Below are 8,867 nucleotides of genomic sequence, written 5' to 3' on the forward strand. Positions count from 1 at the left end.
TATCAAGTAAGATTTGATGGTACTAAAGGTGTGCATGAGCACATTATGCAAATAAGGGACATGGCAACTCAACTTAAGTCCCTAAAGATGGAGATTTTTGAGTTATTCTTAATACATTTCATTATGAATTCTCTTCCTTTTGAATATAGTCATTTCAAAATCTCTTACAACACACATAAGGATGAATGGTCAGTTAATGAATTATTGACCATATATGTTCAAGAAAATGAGAGATTGAAAAATGAGAGGCCTGAAAACGTTCATGTAGCGACTCATGCTAATGGAAATATCAAGAAAGGCAAGGATGCCCAATTGCATAAGCACAAGGTGTCATTTAAGAAAAATGGCAATAAGGATTCTTGTTTCTTTTGCAAAAAGAAAGGGCATATGAAGAATAATTGCCAAAAGTTTAATAGATGGCTCGAAAAGACAAGTAATCTCATATCTCTAGTGTGTCATGAATCATTTTTTGTAAAAGCTCCCTGAAACACATAGTGGATTGATTATGGTTCTACAATCCATATTATTAATACCATGCATGGATTTCTCAAAATAAGGAAGCTGAAACCATGTGAACAATATGTCTATTTAGGAAACAATATGCATTCACAAGTGGAGGTTGTTGGGATCTTTAAATTATTTTTAAAAACTAGTTTTGTTTTATACCTTGAAAATGTATTTTTTATTCCTAATTTTTTCAGAAATTTGGTTTCAGTTTCAAAGTTAATTGAGATTGATTTTGAGTGTAGATTTGTTAATTCTACTTTCAACATTTTTAAGAATAATTTTTACATTGGTTGTGTAATAAAAGTTGCTGGTTTATTTAAATTTAAGTTCGATCCCAATTTTGAGAACACTTATTTATCCTTCCATATTGATGTTGGTATTAAGTGGAGCATCGTAAATGAGAACTCATCTATGTTGTGGCATAGGAGATTGGGAAATATCTCCATAGGGAGAATTAAAAGGTTGGTGAATGATGGAGTCTGACAAACTCTTCATTTTACTAACTTTAGGACTTGTGTAGACTGCACAAAGGGAAAGTAGACCAACAAGACCACTAAATGTGCCACAAGGAGTTCGAATATTTTAGAAATCATACACATTGATATTTGTGGACCCTTTCCTTCTCCCTACCTAAATGGTCAGAGACATTTTATCTCATTTATTGATGACCATACAAGGTATATGTATCTCTACCTTCTAAATGAAAAGGCTAAGATCGTAAGATCTGATAGGGGAGGTGACTATTATGGTAGGTACATAGGAAGGAGACAAATGATGGGTCCATTTGCAATATTTCTCAAAGAAGAGGGCATTATTGCACAATACACAACGCCCAGCACACCGCAACAAAATGGTGTAGCTGAAAGGAGGAATCACACCTTATGGATATGGTAAAAAGCATGATTAGTAATTCTGAACTGCCATTATTCTTGTGGAGTAAAGCCTTGAAAACCGTCGTGTATATCTTGAACAGAGTTCCATCTAAGGTTGTCTCTAAGACACCTTTTGAGTTATGGACTAGACGAAAACCAAGTTGGAGTCATTTACACGTATATGATTGTCCTATTGAAGTGAGGATTATCCTCACATAGAGAAATTAGACCCAAGAACAATAAGTGGTTTTTTCATTGGCTATCCAGTAAATTCCAAAGGTTTCAAGTTTTACTGTCCTTCAAATAGTCCTAGAATTGTTGATAGCAGAAATGAAAAATTCCTTGAGGATGTTGAACCTAGTGAAAGTGCTTATCCTCGAAAGTTACAATTTGAGGAAGCACAAAAGCAAACTAAAACTTCTTCATATGAAGGACGTGTGATTATTGATTACTCTGAATAACAATCATTTCAATAATAGTCTACTCATGAAGAATAGGTTCAAGTAGAACCTACTCCTAGTTTACAAACTACAGAGGAGGTAGCATTAAGGAGATCCTCAAGAGAAAGAAGGCCAACAATTTCTAACGATTATATGGTTTACCTTCAAGAATCTGGCTTTAATGTCAGATGTAAGGAAGATCCAAGCTCATTTTTAGAGGCCATGAGTGGAGATAATTCCACATCTTGGTATGATGCCATGAAAGATGAGATGGAATCCATGACTGAAAATCAAGTTTGGGATCCCGTTGACTTACCTAATGGAGCAACAACCATTGATTGCAAATAGGTTTATAAAACCAAAAGGGGTGCTTATGGTAATGTTGAGCAACGTAAAGTCAGACTTGTAGCTAAATGATTTACTCAAAAGGAAAGCATTGACTACCATGAAACCTTCTCTCCAGTTTCTAAGAAGGATTCATACAGAATACTCGTGGCATTAGTAGCTCATTTTGATCTAGAGTTACATCAGATGGATGCAAAAATGACATTCTTAAATGGGGATCTTGAAGAGAAGGTATATATGTTACAACCTAAGGGTTTTAAAGAAAACAGTTAGAGAGTTTGCAAATTAAAAAAAAAAAAAAAATTCTATACATGGACTTAAACATGCCTTTAGCCAGTGGTATGTAAAGTTTCACAAGGTTATTAACTCATTTGGATTTATTGAGAACTTTGTTGATCAGTGCATATGCCTTAAGGCCAGTGGGAGTAAATTCATTTTCTTAGTCCTATATATAGATGATATTTTGCATCCAAGCAGTGGTTTAGGCTTACTTTACTACACCAAACAATTTCTTTCTCAAAACTTTAAAATGAAGGATTTAGGTGAAGCCTTTTATGTCAATGGCATCGAGATTCATAGAGACATAGAACAAAGAATTTCGGGACTGTCTCAAAGGTCCTACCTTGAAAGGGTTTTCGAAAGATTCAACATGAAAAGCTATAAGGCTTTAGTGGCACCTGTTATCAAAGGAGATACATTTAGTAAAATCCAATGCCCTCAAAATGCATTGGAGCAGAAGCAGATGAAAGGGACAACATATGCATCTACAATAGGAAGCCTAATGTATGCACATGTCTGCATTAGACTTGACATTGGCTTCATAGTGGGATTATTGGGTCGATATCAAAGTAACCCAAGATTGGGTCATTGGAAAGCTGCAAAGAAAGTTTTACAGTACTTACAAGGAACCAAGGATTATAGATTGACCTATAGACACACCAACCAATTAGAGGTGGTTTGTTTTTCAGACTCGGATTTTGCCGGATGTGTAGCGACCAAAAAATCTACTTCAGTATATATTTTTCTACTTGCTAGATGTGCTATATCTTGGAGGAGTTATAAGCAAACTATTGTTGCTACGTCTACTATGGAGGCAAAGTTTATAGCATGCTATAAAGCTACTACCGAGGCATTATGGTTGAGGAATTTCCTCAGTGGTCTTAAGATTGTTGATTTAGTAGAGAGGCCACTACAGATCTTCTGTGATAGTACTACTGCAGTTTTCTTCTCCAAGAACAATAAATGCAGTAGTAGAAGTAAGTATATCGACATCAAGTACCTTAGTGTTAGATAGAGCATTAAGAGGAATGAGGTGTTTATTGAGTGCATAAGTGCTGAGTTGATGATTGTAGATTCCATGCCCAAAGGCTTACCGCTACTGCAATTCAAAGGTCATGTGGACAATATGGGACTTGTCAACTTATTTTTTGTTTAGTTTCTCTTTATTTGGTTTATAGACATACAATATTTATTTTGGAGAATAAAGTTGTGTTGCTCATATTATTTTTATCCATGGGGATAATGTAAAGTAAGACTCGAATGACTTATTGGAAGTTCATTCATAATGTTATTTGCTCATATAGTACTTAATTTAAGGGGTATTATGCATGTTATACATGGAAGGGATGGCTTGACTTTATAAAGGCTTTACCGCCATGATTCGTGTATAATATTCTTTATCTGAGTGTGAGTGTTCTATAACTAGTTGAAATAAGCAATGTTTGGCCATATTTGTTTTTCTATCACCCTATTTGGAAACTTGTGTGACATGAAGGTCAAGTTGGAGAATGTTAGAGTTCTATTTAGAGTGACCCTCTTGCCTATCAAGTTTGTTAAGATTTTATCTGTCAAGAAGTTTAATTTAATTTAAACTTAGGTAAACTTGGGTGTTAAGAGTTTCATTTTGACCAACTAGTAATGTATAAGCCCTATCCTATTCTTTGATGGGAGGAATAGTTCAAGTCTAACTCTGTTAGAGGTAAAAAAAGAGGCATAGGCCAGAAGATTCTCTTCCTACTCAAATATTTATTTCTCTTTAAGTACGGTTTTATTTTTTTTATTTTTTATTTTTTTTAATCTTGCTCATTCTTGAATCACCATGGCAGGAGGTATGCAATTTATTATTTTCGCTACTGTCTATTTTGTGTTTTATATGAAAATATTTCATCTCTCTCTCGTGCTCAGCCACTCATGCGTGATATACGACTAAATATATTGAAAGGAAAGTGATACAAATACAAGACCAACAAATCTCATAGAACCAAAGCAAACCAACATAGATCCTGCACACAACCTGCCTTTTACGTCCAAAGAAGCCGCTTAGACTGACGGTATCTTTGCCGCACCACCGCGATCCGTCGTCACATGCCCCACCCTCAGCCCAACTTCCGTCCCGCCTCCTTCCCTCTGCAGTGGTTCTGTTTTTGTTTTGGTAAGCTGCCGCCTCTAGGTTTAGTAATGTGTTTCTACGTTGAGTTATTTTTAAGTTTTACTTGTAAGTGTGTGTAAATTACAGTCATGCCCTTAGGCAACTTATAGCAAATCTAATGCTTTTGGCATGGGATGGGCCTAGTTTTACTTGAATATTTATGTTATAGAAAATATTCTTGGGATTAATTTATATTTTTAAATATTAAATTCTTGTATAAATAGATTTTAGTAGTATTTTAATTAAGTAATTTATACTATATTATTTTATTATTACTTTTACAATTAGATTTCAATTATAAATAGTTTAATCTTTTATTTTAAACATTTAGGTCTATTGTATGTAATGATTTTTGATGTTACTGAAATAGATTTTGATACATTTATCATATTAAAGTTATATTTGTAAAATAAAAAAATATGTTAAGAATATTGAAATGATATGGGTATTATTAGATTTCTTGTAAAGTTGAATAATTATGTTAATCATCACAAAATAAACATTTTTAAGAGAGGAGTTTTTCATGACTTAATTTATTAGAATTTAAAGTAGCCAACGTATTCTACTAATTTATAATATGTTATTAGTATTTTAAATATTTTAAAATATTAGTATTTATTGATTTTCATGTTAAACAGAATATTTATTCGATTATTTTCTTTGGTATGAATTCGATTATGTGGATTTTTGTAGAATTTAGAAAGTGATGGTATTTTAGGGTTAAGAGAATTTTAGGTTTTTGAGTAGTAAAATAGGTGTTTTAAGTATTCCAGGTTCACATACAAAGTAAATGTTCAATTGGAGATTTACCCAAGTTACATGATTTTTCTATAAGTGATGATTGATATTCCCTTAGTACTGTTGTGAGGAAATTTAGAGAAGCTACAAAGTACAGATAAGCGGGGTTCCTATATTAAATTTTACATAAAAAGAAAATAAAACGAAGTTGATTTTGGAAAATATGTATGTTTTGTTATAAAAAGAAATGTGAAGACAACCTCAGTTATTTGTTCGACATTACTTATGAACTTTATATGAAAGAGAAGGTATTTTTGTCATGATTGGTATAGACATGAGTTTATTTTTGACATTGAGTTTCTAAACTATGCAAAAAGAGCGAATATGAAATCTGAAATTTTTTGCATGTGATGTGAAGATGTTATGAATCTTTTTTTGGAATATGTGAAATGATCTGAATCTATTTAGTACTCAAGCTTTGATATGGTGTGGCATTTGAAAAAAATTTGACATGACTTTTTGATTCTGTATCTTCCAAGAAGCATGAAGTTGAGACCTTTATGCCATCTTGGTCTTTGGGGTTGCTCAAGCCTTTGTGATCTTCTTGAAATTGAGTGTAAAATGGAATCTTTAATTCAAATGACTCTAGATGGCACTGCAATAGAAAAACTACTTTTATCCATTAGGAACCTTGTTGGACTTGAGGAATTATATCTATGAGATTGGAAAAACCTTATGCGTCTCCCAATTGCTTGCATTCAGTTGCAATATTTATGGCTACTCTTGATTGGTGGTATTTGTCTAAAACTTGTAAAGAAGATGAGGGATGATGGGCTATCCCTTCTGGCTATGGGTTCTACAAAAATGGAAGAGGAGATATCATTACTTGCAATTGTGAGAAAATTGAAGAAATACCAAAACTTCCACCAAATATAAGACAAGTAGATGTTATGGGATGCGAGTCATTAGAAGATTTGCATAATTATAAAAAAAAAAAAAATTGCAATTCAATGGAAGCCACACCAGATCGCTAGGAAGAATTGAATTGACTGGCTGTGACAAAATGCATGTGAATATATGGAATGATAAAGTGCAAAATCCTTTATTGTGGAAGGTATGTATGTGTGAATTGTGATCTCATTTTTAATAGCAAGCATGACTCAAATTAAATTGATAATGATGATGATGATATTGGTTTAAAAGGAGTCTATGAATATGATGCTACTTTGTTTTCAGAAAATTAGATTCCAAAGTGGTTTGGTTATGTTCATGACTTTCTAAAAGATAATGAAATGGTGAAGGGCCTAACGATTATGTCAGACCGATGGGAGAAGAAGAGTGGGCAATAGATATCAAGAGACCTCATTATTTGGAGAAAATAAATGAAATTGTATTATATGTCGTAATAGTTTTTAAAGATGCTAGGAAGACTGATATTAGTGATGCTAAGATAACCAGTAACAGCTCAAATCATGTATGCTCCAGGGAAGGGGTACAATTGGTTAATATGGAATGGTACAAAGAGGAAAATAGGACTGAAAATGTTGAATGGGACTATGGGTGGGGCTGTACCAAATCGGCCAATGGCCAGATCCTATATACTACAATTTTCGGCCCACTAACATTTTAATTTTAACTTTTTAAGTCCAAAAATATCAAAAAGAACTTAAAAGGAAAATAAAAATAATCATAAAAGGAAAATGACCTATATATAATAAGTTTGAATAAAAAAAGATTACATCAATACAATTCATAAGTTCATAACACACCTCTCACCTCTCATATTTACATCAATACAAAATACACATATATATAAACCGAGAAGTCAAATTAACACATAAAAAAAAAAAGAAAAAAAAAAGAAGTTAAACATTAGTCTCCATCACTTCAAGTCTTCAACGTTTACCTATAAAAAACTATATAGAATATTAGAATTACTCTTATTGTTTAGTATTATCTAACAAAAATATATATTGTGTTCTAATACAAATGAAAATAATATTCTGTTTTAATATATATATATATATATATATATAGTGAATATAGCATATCCAATCACATAGCCCGTAAACATTGTAAGAACAACATGCAAACCAAAATGAAGGCGAATAAAATAAAATTGAAAACGGAAAATCAAAGGGCACAACTCAACTGTAAGGAAAAAAAAATATATACTTCTGGAATTACTTACGTAGATTCTATTAATTCAATATAAAAAGGAAAAACATTGAATTAATAGAATCTACGTAAGTAATTCCAGAAGTATATGTCAAGGTACGTATTTCAATAAATAAAATCATGCCAAGCAAAGAACATAAACCACAAACCAAATTCTCCAGTTTTCTTGAATACCAGATTGAAAAAAAATATATATATTTTTATATTTTAGGGTTTTGATTTTTTATTTTGCAGGGACCTAGAACACTAAAAGGTCATTAAAAGATGTTAATAGTCAGTACCTTAACATTATTGACCTTTACTTTTGCCCATTAATCTAAGAAATCTCATCCCACCAACACCACATGATATATACAACACAACCATCATTTAGAGCCAAACTCAAAGTTAATTATCTCTATCAAGCTTTAAATAATTAACCCAAAAACAAATGCCTTCTTAAGACATGCTGTATAGGAACTCACCTCATTGATCTGCATTGGATGTAGACATTATATTTGACGCCTCCATAATATTTTCACCCTCTCGAACAAGTTCTATAAAATAAAGAAAAAACAAAAGCAATTTCTTAAATGTAATGGAATATAGATCATAAAAGTTATAAAATGAAGTAAATAAGAAACATACCTATATCCAACTGTCTCTCAAAATCCTCCACCTCATCCATTAAAGTCCTAAGGCTGATTGGAGTAGAAGAAGAACGAAGCCAATTTTGTGCACAAATGAACCCTCAACTTGTCAATTGGATTTAATACCTCCTTAGTGAGGATTTCCTTTCATTATATAGGCACAAGTGTGCAAGATATAAGGTTAGAATCAAGCCTAAATTATAGGAATTAAATCTGTCTACAAGAAAGGAAATTAGGACTATGTTCAAAATCCGTCTAAGTATGGAACATCTGCCATCTAAATAAAGAAGTATATATATACAACTCATGAAAGCTAAATAAGGAAAGAAGGAAACGTATCATGCTATCATCCCCCCTCAAATTGATGTTGGTCAATTAAGAAGCATCAATTTGTCCACAAGAAACTGATGAGGATGTCGTGTCATGGCCTTAGTAAACACATCAATGATCTGGAGGTCAGTAGAAATATGAGGAAGAGAAATGATACGAGTGTCCAATACTTCCCGAATGGAATGACAATCCACCTCAATGTGTTTGTATGTTCAGGACAAACTGGATTTGCAGCAATTTGAATGGCATTAGTGTTGTCAGCATGTAGAGGAGTAGGATCGGACTGAACGCAACCAATCTCAACGTGGAGACCACGAAGCCAGAGAATCTCAAAACAAGCAGTGTACATCGCACAGTATTGGGTGGAAGATTTGGAAACACGATCTTGTTTCTTACTCTT

This window comes from Carya illinoinensis, chromosome 15 (genome assembly GCF_018687715.1).
Source record: "Carya illinoinensis cultivar Pawnee chromosome 15, C.illinoinensisPawnee_v1, whole genome shotgun sequence".
Taxonomy (NCBI): domain Eukaryota; kingdom Viridiplantae; phylum Streptophyta; class Magnoliopsida; order Fagales; family Juglandaceae; genus Carya; species Carya illinoinensis.